Source organism: Adiantum capillus-veneris, chromosome 23 (assembly GCF_014529385.1).
Source record: "Adiantum capillus-veneris isolate H3 chromosome 23, ASM1452938v2, whole genome shotgun sequence".
In the NCBI taxonomy this organism is placed as follows: domain Eukaryota; kingdom Viridiplantae; phylum Streptophyta; class Polypodiopsida; order Polypodiales; family Pteridaceae; genus Adiantum; species Adiantum capillus-veneris.
Window position 1 is genome coordinate 70,983,046 of NC_140953.1, and position 16,559 is coordinate 70,999,604.

Genomic DNA, 16,559 nt, shown 5'->3' on the forward strand with positions numbered 1-16,559 from the left:
TGCTTTTGGAACAGCTCTCCACAATGACCAAACAACAAGAAGCGAGATTGTAGGAAGTGACAACTACTCTACAGAACACAAGTGCACATGTCCAAAGGTTGCAAGTACAACTATATGCGTCCAACACTCAATTGGCCAAGGCAAAGTCCAATAATAATGAATAGGCCCATCTCTCAACTAACTGCAGACCTTAGTGCTCACAACACAAGGTACCGATGACGTCTATTAGACTTTGGAAAAGAAGAACAAAGATTTCAAAATGGAATTAAAGCTAAAGTAGATGTAACAAAGAGAGACCTCACTGAGATTCATGTAAAACAAGAAGCCTACTTGAAGGAGATAGAGGCTGATATACATAGAGTAAAGAAATCCACTAAAGTTTCATAGAAAATTGCGTGAAAACTACAATCATACACATGGACATGAAGCATGTTGGAATTAGGATTGCACGAAAACACACACATCTTGGAGAAGACGAAGGAAGCTCAGGGCACACGACAGAGAGTGTATTACTTAGTGTGCAATAGAAAGATCGGATAGCCCTAGAATGATGGCCGTATATAAAATGCACGGGGGGGAAAAACTCCTAAAGAGGAAAAAAATGCCCCGACGGTCCTAAGTGTGTTCACACACATCACTACCACATGTATATGGTAGCAAAGCTCCCCTGGAGTGATGTGGTGAACAAGAGTTGGCACATAGAGTAAAGGGAAGTGACATGCCCTGAGGACATGATCAGTCCACAAAGGGGAGTAAGCCCAAAGATTTGAACTTCTCACGAGACAATGCCTTTGTGGAAAGATCTACAAGCTTGTCCTGTGTTGGCACATAAGCCAAGCTGACCTCTCCTACTAAGAGCCTCTCCTTGACATAGTGATAAGGGAAGTGACATGCCCTGAGGACATGATCAGTCCACAAAGGGGAGTAAGCCCAAAGATTTGAACTTCTCACGAGACAATGCCTTTGTGGAAAGATCTGCAAGCTTGTCCTCTGTTGGCACATAAACCAAGCTGACCTCTCCTACTAAGAGCCTCTCCTTGACATAGTGATAATGCACCTCAATGTGCTTTGTGCGAGCATGAAAACTGGGTTCCTTGCAACTGCTAGTGCGCTCTGATTGTCAGTGTAGATAGTGTTGGCAGTGTCCTATCCAACACCCAAATAAGCCAAAGGCATCTGAGCCATACACACTCAACCGTAGCTGTGAAGACTGCCCTGTACTCAGCCTCACAAATAGAAGTGGCCACACTAGGTTGCTTCTTGCTCAACCATGATATACATGAGCTACCAAGCATGAAATAAAAACCACTTGTGGACACTCATGTGTCAAAACAATCAGCCCAATCTGAGTCCAAAAAAGCATGTAAGTCTGGCGGCAATGATCCACCCTTGGGATAAAACAAGCCAAGATGTAAATTGCCACTCAAGTAGCGGAAAATCCTCTTGATAGCCTGCCAATGCTACCTTGGGCTATGCATAAATTTGATGACCTATGAGACTACAAACTAAATATCCGGCCTCGTGTTGCATACATAAATGAGGCATCCAACAGCATTTTGGTAAAGAGTGACATCTGCAGGATCACCAGCATCATCAAGACTCAATTTCAAACGTGTTTCCATTGGAGTGGCAATAGGTTTGCAATCCTCAAGTCCAAAATTACATAGCAATGTCTCTATGTAGCTTTTCTGACACAAGGAAATACCACCATCACACTGCTTAAACTGTATACCCAAGTAATGATGCAACAGTCTCAAATCTTTCATCTTGAAAGTAGCATTCAAATCAGACTTAAATTCAGCAATATGTCTCCCATTTGGTCCAGTGATCAACAAATCATCCACATAAAGAACCACAATGAGAAGTACATCACCCTCTCGCTTACATACAATGTGCTTTCTGTTGGATTGTTACGAAAGCCTTGTTTGACTGAATGAGTGACAGCCTTCTCATACCAAGCACGGGGAGATTGCTTCAATCCATACAAAGCTTTATTACATTTTCACACCTTATCCTCTTGTCCTTTCTTGACAAAACCGCGAGGCTGCGTTACAAAAACTTCCTCAAATATGTCACCATTCAAGAAAGCAATGACAACGTCTGACTGATGTACATAATGAGCTACCAATGCACAGTAATCATACGACAAGTGGGGGAAAAAGTCTCTTCATAATCTATGCCTTTTTGCTGTGCATAACCCTTTGCAACAAGTCGAGCCTTATAGCGATCAATCTAACCATTCGGCTTGCGTTTCAACTTGTATACCCACTTCGTTCCAATGGCCTTTTTGACAGGAGGCAAATCACATAAAGTCCATGTGTCATTTTCTATAAGTGCATCATATTTTGATTGCATGGTAGCCATCCAAATTTCTAAATTCTATGCTTCATCAAAAGATAGAGGTTCATCAACATCATGTAAGCTAGACACAGCTAAATCATAACAATCTGAGGCATAAGATGCATGGCGAGAACCTAAACGAGTACGATTAGACAAAGGTGTATCCAATTTACTGTCATGCAAAGTATGCACCAGCCATTTAGGCATACCTCTAGCCTGCTCATTCTCAGTCCTTTCCTCATCAAGTACACCATGTACATCTGCGTTAGTAATAGGCTAATATGTAACATTTTCAGAAACCCCCGTAGGTTGTACATTTGCCTCATTGGAATTTACATTTGTACTTCCACCACTAAAAAGAGGCAATAAAGTGTCATAAATGTCATGTGAGCTTACATTATTGTCTCTGTATGGAGTAATAGAGTGCAAAGCTTTCGTAGGACACCTATTTAGTACATAAGTGGCACACATGATGGCCTCAAGCCAAAACGAATGCAGCAAAGCTTGACTTTTGACCATACATCGTGCCATTTCCGTAAGTGACCTGTTTTTTCTCTCAGCAACACCATTTTGCTGAGGCATATAAGGCACTGTATATTGGTGTTTTATCCCACGACTAGCCAGAAACGCATTAAATTCATGAGACATATACTCCCCCCCTCAATCGTAACGGAGGGTGTCCATAGTACATTTCGAAAAAAATTCAGCCATAGCCAAAAATTGTTTGAAGCACACAAATACCTCGGAATTTGCTTTAAGCGGAAATACCCATGCATGGCTGGAGTAACCATCAATGAAAGTCACGAAGTAAAGGTAATTGCCCAAGGATAGAGTTTGCATGGGCCCACAAACATCACTATGCACAAGCTGCAACCTGCATGTGGCCCTAACTGAACCATCCTTTGGAAACTTCGAATGCTGCATCTTACCCTATATACAGCCTTCACAAATATGTTTGGCAGGTGCTTCAAGAGGCGGCAAAGAAGCAACCATATCAGATTTCTGCAAATGCAGTAAACTGGTAAAATTTAGATGACCAAAACGTGCATGACAAAGTTTTGCATCTGAAATAGCCCTTGAATCCACAACTGCATTTGCAAAATTCTGCCCACGCTTGCAAAGTGAGCTTATACATCCCACAACATAAAATGCCAAATGCAACAATTTCATCACCGCCAAAAATGAGATCATGTATTGTACATCTGTCATCCACAAATTTTACTACAAGACCAGTGCAGATACAAACAAAATATTCTTCTTGATCCCATGTACATAAAGTGCATCAACAAGTGTCAAAGAACTGCCATTTGCAGCAGTAAGCACAATCTTTCCAACTCCTTGAACCGGATAAGAGGCATTGTTGGCACAAGTAATTGAATTCCCATGAGGGACAGACTCAAGAAAGGTAACAAATCGCAATGTGAGGTAATGTGCTCTGACACATGTGAATCTGCAGCAACTGACATGCATGCATGTATCATGGATAGTAGGATTATAGGTACACTTTGCACTAAAAACCCATTCTAGATCAACATGAGTATAACAATCTCCTTTCACAGAAGACTCAACAATAGCTGCATCTGTAGTGGATCCAGCATTTGCAGTGGAACCACCCTCTTTCTTCTTAGCCTCTTTGGTCTTCAACTTAGGACATTGATTAATCAAGTGATCATTAGCTTTATAATAATGTCAACGCATCTTCTTTTTTCCCTTATCACTAAAATTTCCAGACGAATTGTTGCCAGCAGAAGCATTAGGAACATGTGATTTTTCACTCACAGAAGAACCATAAGAAGTGGCTGCATTGATGTTATCACCCTTTCTTTGAGTAGCCTATTCAACTGCATGTTGTCTAGTCCTATTTTTTCCCGTATTTTTTCTGGAAAGTGACTCTTGCAACAGCAATGTGCACAATGCATCAAACATGACAACTTCAGGATTTCCTTGGGTCATAAGTTTCCAAGTACTAGCAAATGTCAAGTAAGAGTTTGGCAAGGCATCAAGAACAATCTGCACAAGGGAACTGTCTGAAATGACTTCACCTGCAGAAATAAGTTTCTCATTGATATCCTTGACACCAGCAAGGAAAGTGTCCATGTCATCTCCCTCGTACAAAATCTTTGATTCCAGCAATGCAATTTTAGCCTCATTGTTAACCCTCACGCACATTCCTATCACCTAAGACGGACGCCGTATTATTTATTTGGTAGAGTCAGGTACCAGGCTTGTCGGTCCAATAGGAAAAGGGTAAGGGTGATCGTCGATGAGAGGCGCACTCTAACTCGAACATTCAAGGGATTAGTTGGCTAAGCATGGGCGCCCAAGTGTGAATGGGGCGAGCTCATAAAAAAGTCAACTAAACCTAAAATTGACTCATTCCTCTCATTTGTGCAATTGAAGAGTGCTCTTGCTCCATCTCCATCTTCTTCTTCTTCATCTCCTTGTGTGTGTGTGTGTGTGTGTGTGCGATCGAGCATTGCGACGACGGCACGGCGGCGGTGAAGCGATTGAGCACGGCACAGCGGCGGCTCCTTCTTCTTCGTGGAAAGAAATCCTCCACAACAGCAAGCGTAGAGCAGTGAGTGACACACCATCGTCATCTTTGAGCTTACTAGTTTAGGCTAGTTGCATGCTTGGAGCCATTTGTGGCTCGCACACAGTGTATTGGCAAGTTCCTTGCATTGATACGTGCGACAGACGCGCACATTTTTGGCGCCGTTGCCAGGGAAATGCCAGATATTAAGCTTGAATGGCACTCTGTGCTTCTTTGTGGTGCAATTTCAATTGTAGGAAAGGTAGGGAAGGAAGGTGTGTGTGTTGAGAAGAAGGAGTTTGTTTTGCTGCTGTGTATTTCAAAAGGTATTGTGTTTTCTGTATGATAAGGTGTTAGTATTAAGGTTGTAGATCCATAATGTTAGTTCTGTGTAAAGTACAGTAAGTAGCAAGTAGATCTGTTAGAGGTAATGAAGTGTGTTAGTGTGTAACAGTAGGTGTATTAGTTGTAAGTAGGTAGGTAGACTGTGTGTGTGCTCGCGCGCACAACCCGGCCGCGGCGACCTTATCCCCAAAAAAAAATTTAAAGGTAGGACCGGGATCGGGAATATCTCCTAGACCCAAGCCCAGACCCAAACCCAAGCTCACGCTCAGGCTCAGGCCTCAGTCGCCCTTTAAAATTACGTATTTTAGCCTCACATGTAGCTAAAAATCAACCTTTTTTAGGACCAATGAAGCTTCAGGTGACCGAACGTTGTGTTGTAAAGCACACCGTGACCCTCCAAGTGATACGCTTGTTTTGAGCTATTACACACTTCAATCAAAAAACCAATCATTAAAAAATATTAAAAAAACGAGTGAAAACGGACGCCTAAAAAAGTAAACGGTTAACCTTCGAGGTTATTTGTCGACGCTTGTAGGGTGCCAAAGGCATAAATATCTGCGCTCTGGACGTGTGCTAGAGGCCGAGCAACTAGAGAGCATTTTGACTTACGCGAGTTCTCAATATCCACCTACCTTACGTTCCGGGCCCTCGACGGGGACCCAAGGCTAGTGACTCTTCCTCTGACTACGACGTCATGGAGGGTTTCCCAATGCCTAATCCTGATAGCTCAAGCCAAGACATGCATGCCATGGGCCCACGGTCCGGGCCGAGCGTGCTTAGCCCCTTGAAGGAAACTTTTAGTAGAGCCACTCAGTCCGAACATGGAGCTAATGATGTAAATGAGGGGGGTGGGGAAGTAAATTCGACATTCATGACCAACGTAGACCCTATGCCCTTAGAGAGTGTGCACGTGAATACTTCATTCACTCCACCCCCTGAATCTTTAGAGCTATTCCCCTCTGAGGTCATATTACCCGATGGTAGAAGCCTTGCCGAAGTTGAGCGATATATCATTGTGGCTAGGGAAAAGGAAATCGAGAGCTTACGCAAGGCGGAGCAACGAAGAGAGCTAAAATCGAAAGCTCCTATGTCAATATCTTTGCTAGGAGAGCAATCGAGTGCTCCTAACTTAGCAATCGCTAAGGGCCAACCCCTAGAAAGCAACATTGCATCTAGCTCAGCAGACACCCCTAGCACCTCAATCCTAGATGGAGCGTTCTTAAATGAGAACTGGGAGTACGAACTACAAACGAAAACTCTAAATGACCTATACGCAGGTCATACCTATCACATGGGTTGGTTAGATGTCCTACAACTAGTGTGGAGGATCAACAACAAAGAGTTTTTGAGGTCATCCATAGGGTTATTGAGCTAGAGAGACATAACAAGTGGATCCACATGCCTTCAATGGGTCTCATGAGATTCTTGGATACAAGGAAGGCTAAACAACCGACCTTATCGCAAATGGACACTCCCTCAATAAGTCCAATGGATCCTCCATATGTTGTTTCACCAGGGTCTTAGTGCAATATGAGCCCACAAATGATAGCTTTACCTTTCCAAGTCTAGCTCATCTTTCCTTTGATGACACCACGGCTACCATGCCTACCCCAATGATGGGCATGCCGAGAAACACGCCATGGACCTCATTTGTTAGTAAAGCACCACTACATGGTATCTCAATGCCTACAAAACAGTACCTACAAGTGTGTACCAATTGTATGCACCTATGGGTCATCGCACTCATGTAGTTCCTACCCCTCCCATTGTTTCAACTACCTATGCTCCACAACCACAACACCTAAGTTCTTATTTCCATCGGACCATACCGGCTAGCATTAGCATGTCACATCTGACGTTTGCTATGCCTAGGGCCACACATATGAACTTTGGGCCACCACATGGCACAACACCGTACCAAACGTGGAACCCAAGGGCTTCCTATTGCTCCAGCTATTGGTCGATCTATTGCTGAGAATATGCGTAACATGCTTGATAGAGAGCCTAGAAGTAAGGCAGTACAAATAGCCAAGCTCACACAAAAATTTAGTGGAGACGGGGATGTGAGAAAGCATATCGAAGTGTTTGAACAAATATGCCATTCTCTAGGAGAACACAATGACCTGCATAAGAGTAATGCGTTAAGCCTAACCTTAAGTGGGAAGGCAGGGGATTGGTATAGAACCCTAAGGGTGGAAGAAAAAACGATTTACCCTACTCTTAGGAGACTGTTCTTGAAAGAATACATACGAGAGGGAGTGCTTTGGGGTGTAGCCTCCAAGTTCCAAAAAGCCCAACGAGAGGAAGGAGAGTCGGTGAGAGACTTTATTTGACGCATTTGAATTCTCGTTGTAATCCAAATAAGCGCTTCAAGAATAATCAATTGCTTGATAGATTCATTAGGGGATTACGACATGAGGATATCTACAATGGCCTAGTCATTAGAGGTATCACCACTTGGGAAGCAGTCACCACCAATGCAATCCAATTGGAGGATAATTTAATGATTCAAGGAGAAAGAGTGTCTGTTGAGCCTAAATCTATTAGCTCGCAAGCATCGGCATCAGCCAATGACCCTAAAGCCTATTGCTAAGGAGCCAAAGGTATCTGAGATGACTTTAGCAGATCTCACCAAGGCCATTCAAGAGAGTCTTAGAGACAATCGTGCTCCGCAAAACAATCAAATGTATCCAAGAAAGGAGCAACAATGGTGCTCAGTATGCTATGGACCACATAGTACCATTGAATGCCCTACTTTTACAGTAAAATTCAATTGGAACTGCAATGCCTGTGGGAGGTATGGTCATCAAGCTAAGGATTGCATAGTATTTAAGCGCGCGATGGCCAATAGACCAACCTTAGCATGGACAGACACACCTCAAGTGCCTGCATTGATGTCGGCCCCACCTCTTGAACAAACAGCACAACACATGGTCCTTAGGGCCCAAAATGTTGTTCAAACAACACCCTTACCACCTCCAATGCTAGGACCGCAACCACCACATCCGAGAATCACTTATGTGAATCAAGTGGGTTGTGAGTCATCTATTGCTTGTTTGGAAGGCTGTGAGGAAGATATAGATCCTAATATTTCCTATGGGATGGATGTGTTTGAAGAAAGTCCACAATACTACATGGAGGACTATTGGGGACAAGTCAAACCTGTCTATCAAGTAGCTGCTCTTGTTGCAAGAGGCTAAAATATCATTACACTACTAAGAGACCACCTCTTCAATGCTATGAGTGTGGAGGTCCACATCGTGTGGCCGAGTGTCCTATTAGGCTACAAAAGAAATCCACACTGATGCAAACCAATCAAGCGAGCACGTCTATAATGCTGATACTCATGTGTAATTGATGTGGCATAGATCATTTGATTGCCCAATGTCCAAATAATCCAAATGCGCCAAAGATCACGCCATTAAACTTGATTGAGGTTACCGAGGAGCCATCACAAGGTACGCATGTGGTACCAATAAATGTACTCACACGATCGATGCTCCAAAAACAAAATTATATTCTTGAGGAAAGAGACACAACATCAATTGCCCGATCTCAAAAAAGAAGAAAACGCGAAGGAAGAGATTGCAAAAAGTAGTAAAGTCAGACCCTAGTTCAAAGACCAACATAGGGACTGGTGACGACCCCGTATATATGAACGGCGCTGAAGAGGATTCTGATTCAGGTGAAACCATGGAGACCAAAACGACCACTAAGATAGAAACCAACAAGGAAGATCTTCATGAGCCACAATGGCTAGGATCCAAGAAGAAGATAAGAACTTATCCAAACCCTATAGAGGAGATCGAGCGAGTCAAGCAATTAAGGAGTTTGGTAGAAGACTAACACCTAGGCATATCCAGATTACAGACACTGTGTTCCCTACGCAGCAACAACCTCACCAAGTCCATAGACCCTTAGCCATACCTAGTGTCATCCAAGAAGAAAGTGACTTAAAGTCATGGGAAAGTGGGCGTACTCATTTCTTGATGGAAAGAATGTTTACAGAGGGACTACCTGATCCTATCGAAGAAATGGAGATCCCATCTTCCCCACGTCAAGGGGCTAAATCTCAGAAGGTGCCATTAAACATTGCCAAATTGATGGATTTCATGTCTTCAGAAGTTAGAACCACCATCATGTCCAAACTAATAAAGACCCTGAGCTAGTCTCAGCTCTTCGAGCCTTCCTCAATGAGAGCTGAAGTTTAGGCTACCACAATTTGCACAGATGGATGGAGCTGGGGAGATGCCAATAGAGGAGGAACACTTACATCCACAACCCAACCTAGATAATAACCTTGTTATAGAAATACCTGTTAACAAGTTGGAAACAATACTTTGAGGGTGATGAATCCAATGCGAACCATACCAATCACTATTAAGGGATTAACTGTGAAGGGAATCCTTGATGGTGGAGTTGGGGTTAGCATTGTCACTAAAAATTGTTGGGAAACTATGGGAAGACCTCACCTTGCGACCACAACCATAGTAGTGAAGATGGCCAATGGGTCTATTGTTAAACCTATTGGGATGCTAGAAGATCTCAAGATCAAGGTCTTTGGACATAAAATAAGAATTACCTTCACTGTTATGGATTTCTACAAGCACACTATGGCATCGGAGATGATCTTAGGACGTCCTTTCATGAGGGAAGCAAAAATGGTGCATGACTGGTCCAAGATTCTATCATGTGAGTGGATCTTGTAACGAGTCGAGCACATCCTCTAGGAAACAAGTTTATAATTGATCATAGATCTGACACCACAGTTCACTCGGCCCCATTGCAGTATTATTACACGTGTAAAGCGGACACTGATGTTGGGAAAGATTCTCCTTATATGGATGTACTACCTGGGATGACTGAGTCGGACAATGTGGATTGGGTCCACCTAGCAGCAACCATAGACACTTGGGAAATAGATGGACGACCTGGGTAACACCTGAGGGGGATGAAATATCACCACTCGTACCTTTAAATATGCTAGAAGCAATGCATATAGCTTGTGATGACCTACAGGATGAAGGTTTGACTGGCATTGGAACCAGTAGCACCTCACAAGACTATAGTCCACACGATTTGGGGTCAGAATCATAAATTGAAATTGACTTTGAGGACGAAGAATATGAGTTAAAATCTTAGTGCAAATGTGGGGACAAACCATTCAAGGGCCAGTGGTACTCCACTGACAATCTATCCAAGGGAGCAGAAGACACAAGAAGCGATTCATCTAGTGACTCTTCACTAGAGATTGGTTGTAATCGAAAATTAGACAAGAAGAGTAGGAGTTATCGATCAAATGTGCGTGCTAGAATAAATGAAAAGAAATCTACCATAGAATGGCTTAATTATATAGGGGCATGTGATGCTCATCGGAAGTTGGTAGATAACTGGGGTGAATACCTTCAAAGCGTTATGTGGTGTAGTCCACAACCCATTGACATTGCACAACTAGAGGATACACCCAGAAGCCAAAGAAGAGCCGTACCATAAGCAGACGACAAAATCGAGAGTTAGCTCAACAACAAAAGGAATCGGAAGTGAAATCACAGTCCACAGAACAACAGGACTCCACAAACTTACACCCTGCACCTGAACATTTCAAATCCTATACCACAGAGGAACTTAAGGTTGTGTATACAAAGGCTCAAAGAAAACCTATCGATGGAAGCAATGGAGTCTATGACGGCCCAACGATAGTTAAGGAAATAGAGTTACAGACCCAGGAGAAGAGTCCAAACCTGTTTTCATTGCCTAGATCTGACAGAGACTGAGGAGTGTGTACTTAAAGAACTCCTCAAGGAATTCATGGATATATTTGCCTGGACATATCATGATATGAAAGGTGTTTCACCTTCCGTGGTGCAACACACAATCCCCATGAATAGCATGGCTAAGCCAGTTCAGCAACGACCCTACCCAATGAATCCTAAATATGCAAAAATCGTTCAAGAAGAGATTGAAAAGCTTGTGAAATGCGGATTCATATACCCTATTGAGCACTCAGAATGAGTGTCTCCAATAGTGATTGTGCCAAAAAAGAATGGGAAACTCAGAGTGTGCGTGGATCTCAAGAAGGTCAATGCCGCCACTAAGAGGGACCATTACCCCTTTCCATATTCGTAACATGTGCTTGAAAGAGTTGCACGGAAGGAAGCTTATAGTTTTCTAAATGGGCACTCTGGCTACAATCAAATCACAATTGCGCTCGAGGACCAATCTAAAACAGCCTTTATAACCAAATTTGGAGTGTTCACATTTTGTGTTATGGCTTTTGGCTTAACCTCAATGCCCCTGCTACCTTTCAAAGATTAATAAACACTGCTTTTAGAGAATATTTGAGGAGTTTTGCGAAGCTTTCTTAGATGACCTTTGTGTTTATTCCTCTTGAAAAGAACATCTATCATGCTTACGAAAAGTGTTTGAGAAGTACAAATTGTATCACATCTCCTTAAACCCTTTCAAATGCCAATTTTGGGTTAAACATGGAGTCTTTTAGGGCATATAGTGTCCAAAAATGGGATTTCCATAGATGAGAGAAAAATTAAATCCATTGCTGAATTGCCACCTCCTACAAACTATAAAGGAGTTCAAAGGTTCATGGGCCATGTTGGTTATTACCGACGGTTTATTTTAAACTTTTCCGAGATAGCTTGTCCTTTGTACAAGCTTCTTATTGAGTTCCAATGGACCGCGGAGTGTGACCATACTTATGAGTCATTGAAAAAGACCTTGACAAGCGCTCCTATTCTACGAGTGCCCGATTGGAATGTAATTTTCCGTGTGCATATTGATGCATCGAACTTTGCTATTGGGTGTGTTCTAGCTCAACCAGGAGAACATAAACTGGACTACCCCATTAGCTTTGCAAGTCGTCATTGAATGATGCCGAGAGAAACTATACCACTACAAAGCAAGAAGGTTTAGGTATGATTTATGCAGTACAGAAATTTCGCTACTACCTTCTCGCCAACAAGTTTGTTTTCTATGTTGATCATCAAGCCTTGTTGTATCTAGTAAATAAACCTTGTTCCACGGGAAGAATTACACGATGGTTGTTAATTCTCCTTGAGTTTGATTTTACCTCATGGCGGATCATTTGTTTCGCATACCCAATGGTGAAGCCCCTACTAGAGTTGATATGAGTTGCTCGATACTTCTCTATTCCTAGTCGAAACCATACCTGAATGGAGTGAGAAGATTGTGAACTTTCTAGTTAATGGTTTTCCACCCAAAGAGCTTCGTAAGGACATAGCTCGAAAACTGTTAAAAGAATGTGAACCTTACTCTCTCATTGCAGGAACTCTCTACAGGTTAGGGAAGGATGATATTCTTAGACGTTGTGCCCATGAGGATGAGTATTTATACATACTGTAAGAAGCCCACATGGGTATAGCCGAAGGACATTTCTTAGGGGAACTAACAGCTAGAAAGGTATTGCAATCAGGCTATTGGTGGCCTACCTTATTCAAGGATGCAGCACTTTTTGCAAAAGGATGTGATGAATGCCAACGTTACAAGATCCCACAACGAAAGGATAAGATGCCCTTACATCCTATTAAAGTGACTCAACAATTTGAAAAATGGGGTTTGGACTTTGTAGGCCCAATTAGTCCGGCAGCTCGTAGCACTCAATCTCGATATATTATCGTTGCCATTGATTATGTGACAATGTGGGTAGAAGCCAGGGCGACACGTAAGGCCGATGCAAGGTCAACTACCAAGTTTCTCTTTGAGAACATTATTACAAGATTTGGTTGTCCCTTTGAGATTGTGAGTGACAATGGTACTCATTTTATAAATCAAGTAATAAAAGAACTCACTACCAACTTTATGATAGCTCACCATAAGTCCACACCTTATTATCCACAAGAAAATGGCCAAGCTGAGATGACCAACAAGACCTTAATCTCTATCTTGACCAAAACGGTGGCATCTCATCGCACAGATTGGGATTTAAAGCTTACATTAGCTCTATGGGCTTATTGTACTGCGTACAAAGTTGCCATTAACTGCACACCATTTACGATGGTGTATGGCCAAGAAGCGGTTATGCCATGGGAGTTTGTCGTTCCTAGCCTTCGAGTAGCTTCTCAAGAAGGTTGGGATGGTAACCCCTTAGTTGAGCGATTAAATATCCTTGAAATGCTAGATGAAGAGAGGCAATTAGCTATGCAAAATGCACTTATGGAGAAAGATAGGAGGAAGAAATGGTTTGACCGTCATCTAAAGAACAAAGATATCAATGTTGGTGATAAAGTCCTTATGTATGGAGTGCATAACAAAAAGAAAAAGTTGAAATATGCGGGAAAATGACCATATAGAGCATGTGAGATCACCCCACAAGGAACCATTCGTGTGGAGACTCTTGATGGAGTTGAAACCATTGGATTCCTCAATGGGAGAAAATTTAAAAGATACTATGATCCTTTAAGCCAAGAGGAGCTACATGCCATCCATACAAAAAAGGCAGCCAAGGCACAAACAGAATTGAAGAAGATACAAGCTCAAGCTGAAGCTAAGGAGCGACAACAATGCATAAGACGAAAACGAGAGGCTAACCTTAAAGTTACACATGCATTCCACGTTGAAACCAATGAGGATTGGTTGGACTCTGACACACCTCTATGATACCCTATTGAGCTAAACAACACCTATGGAAAAGTGATATGTAACGCTTTATTGGACATGGGTGCTAAATATAATCTGTTGTCATATGGGGTGTGGTGTCAGTTAGGGAAGCCACCTCTATCTGAGAGTATTATCCCAGTCAAGGGTGCCAACAAGAAAAAATCTGCGGTTTTTGGAATTTGGCACACTTTTGTCAGTTATGACAATGGGGTTGTAGCTCAAGACTTTTTGGTCATGCCTGTTGGAACTATGGAGAGTAATATAAACCTAGGACGCACGTGGATGATAGCCACCAAATGCACTAGTGATTGGGGATTGGGGGTGTCACAACACAGAAACCAACTCTTAGCCCTGCCACTCAAGCCATAGTCCCTGAGATATTGTCTCTTAAGGAAATAAAACCCAAAACATTGCATGTCCAAGAGGTTGAACCATATGTCCCTATAGTCCAACTCTCTAGAGCTTCAATTGATGTAGTTGAAATAAAGCTTGAGACACACAAGACCCATCCCACTATAACAAAGAAAACATACAAGTGGGTTCCTAAAGCTTCTTTAGCGACCATAGCTAATGCGAAAAAACAGAAGCCTTGTAAGAAACATCCCACTCGTCCCAAAAAATGTAAGGAAACATGGTGGTGGATTCCTAAATGACTATTGAAAGCCCAAGGCTATTATCAAGGAAATGATCAAATCTGGGTGCCAAAACGTAGATTGTGTTCGTACCTGTCACCTGATGTAATGGATTTTGCCTATTCAATTTGAGAATAGCGGAATTTAATGAGAGTACTTTCAAGAAATGATTTTGTGAGCATAGCGGGTATACATAATTGAAGATAGCAACATAATCATAGCAATTAGTTAACTTGGCATAGACAATACTTTTGCAAGAGAGAGAGTTTAGAGAACATGACAACAATTGAGGACCGGATTTATGTGGAGACGGTCCCCCCTCCAATAGGCATTTGTATTATGATTTCTCCCATAAAGAGAGACTTGTTACAATACAGTCTTTGTGTTCCTTGTGACCTAGGTGATGCCATGAAGATGGAAGGCTTCATGCACCACAAACATAACATAAACTTGAAGAAAGCTTTAACTATCCCAAGCCTCAGTCCCAAGACCTCAAACACCTTCGAAGGTGGAGAGAGCTAGCAGGGAATGAGGGTAGGGAAGAGGAAGAAGAAACATTTCGTAGGAGAAAGAATTAGTTCCTCACTTATCATACTCTTGTTGCTAGCATACATAATAGCATAGTAATGAAGAAGAAGGAGATGGCAAGCTTAAGCATTGAAGCATGGCTCTTGGTTGGATTTGCACTCCATAGCCAAGAGTGTTGGTGTAGGCTCTCAACCTCTACTTGCTTGGAGAGGGAGCTCTTGCACTTTGCATATCACACAATGAGAGTGCTTGTGAGTGTGTGTGGGTGAGTATACCCCCTAGGCACCCCCCTAGCTTGCTTGGGTCGACCCCCCCTTGTAGCTCATGCCTGAAGCTCATTGGACCCCTCCAGGCCTAGCCAATCACAAGCAGGAGCCATTACAAGCAACATGGGTAGCCTTGGGACAAGTGTCCCCCTTTCCCCTTTGAGAGAGAGGACTTGATAAATGCTAAAACAATTAGATAATTCATGTAATTTATCATTGGACCCCTTTGAAGCCTAGCCAATAGGCTTCAAGCAACACATGAAGGTAACATGGGTAGGGGCCTGACATGTGTCCTTGCTGCCTCTTCAAGATGGGCTTCCCTTGTGTGTGTGAGTGGGTGTTCTCTCTCTAGGCCCTAGGAAAAGGGCTCGCCCCCCCTCTTGTAGGAATGCTTTTGACTTTTAGGTGATCAAGCACCTTACTCACCAAGCATGACAAAGCACTTGAACTAGGGGGGGTTCCCACAAGCATCTCAGGCAAGCTTCTCAAGGCACCTCAAGTACTTTAATCATGCAGCAAGTCAAGCACCTCAAGCATGGAGCCAATCAAGCACCTCAAGCATGAAAAACACCTCAAGCATGACAAGCACCTCAAGCAAGACAAGCACCTCGAGCTTGGGCCGGGTTCCCACCTCAAGCTTAGCCCTAGCTTACTTAAGGTCAAAAGGACTTTTACACACATTTATTGGGGGTCTTCAATGAAGCTAACCCTAAGGTCTTATGCTCCATTGGTTAGCCTTGCTCTTTGATAGACCATCTCCCTTTTGGGCCCCTTTACATTGGCCCCGTGTTGAGATAGATATAAAAGCACATACCTATATCTTAACACTTGTTCCCGTTTATTCTCCCACATTAAGTGATCAATTTAATATGAGAAAATCATTTGGGTTAGTTAGATATTAGATTTTATGACACCTGACCCATGTGCGCCCAATCCTGTAGCTCCAAAATGAAATGACGATCGTGGAAAGAAAAAAAATCACAGAATGCTGCACACCCTCTCTAGAGCTAGTTTGGGTACCGAAAAAAGAACGATTTGTTCCACCTATCTCAGGAAAGGGGGAGTCCCATGAAGCTTCTAGCTACTCATGTAATGCATCCATAGAGGTAAAAGCTTCTCCATAGCCTCCACCTACAATAGTGGACCTCCATAAAGCTACAAAGAAATCCACACCTCCCAGTGTTCAAGAATCACCTGATGAACCACTTCAAGTTCGATCCTGGGAGAGTACCTTACCACCCTTGCAATTCGATGAGGCACCTGAGGTAATAGAAAACTAATGGC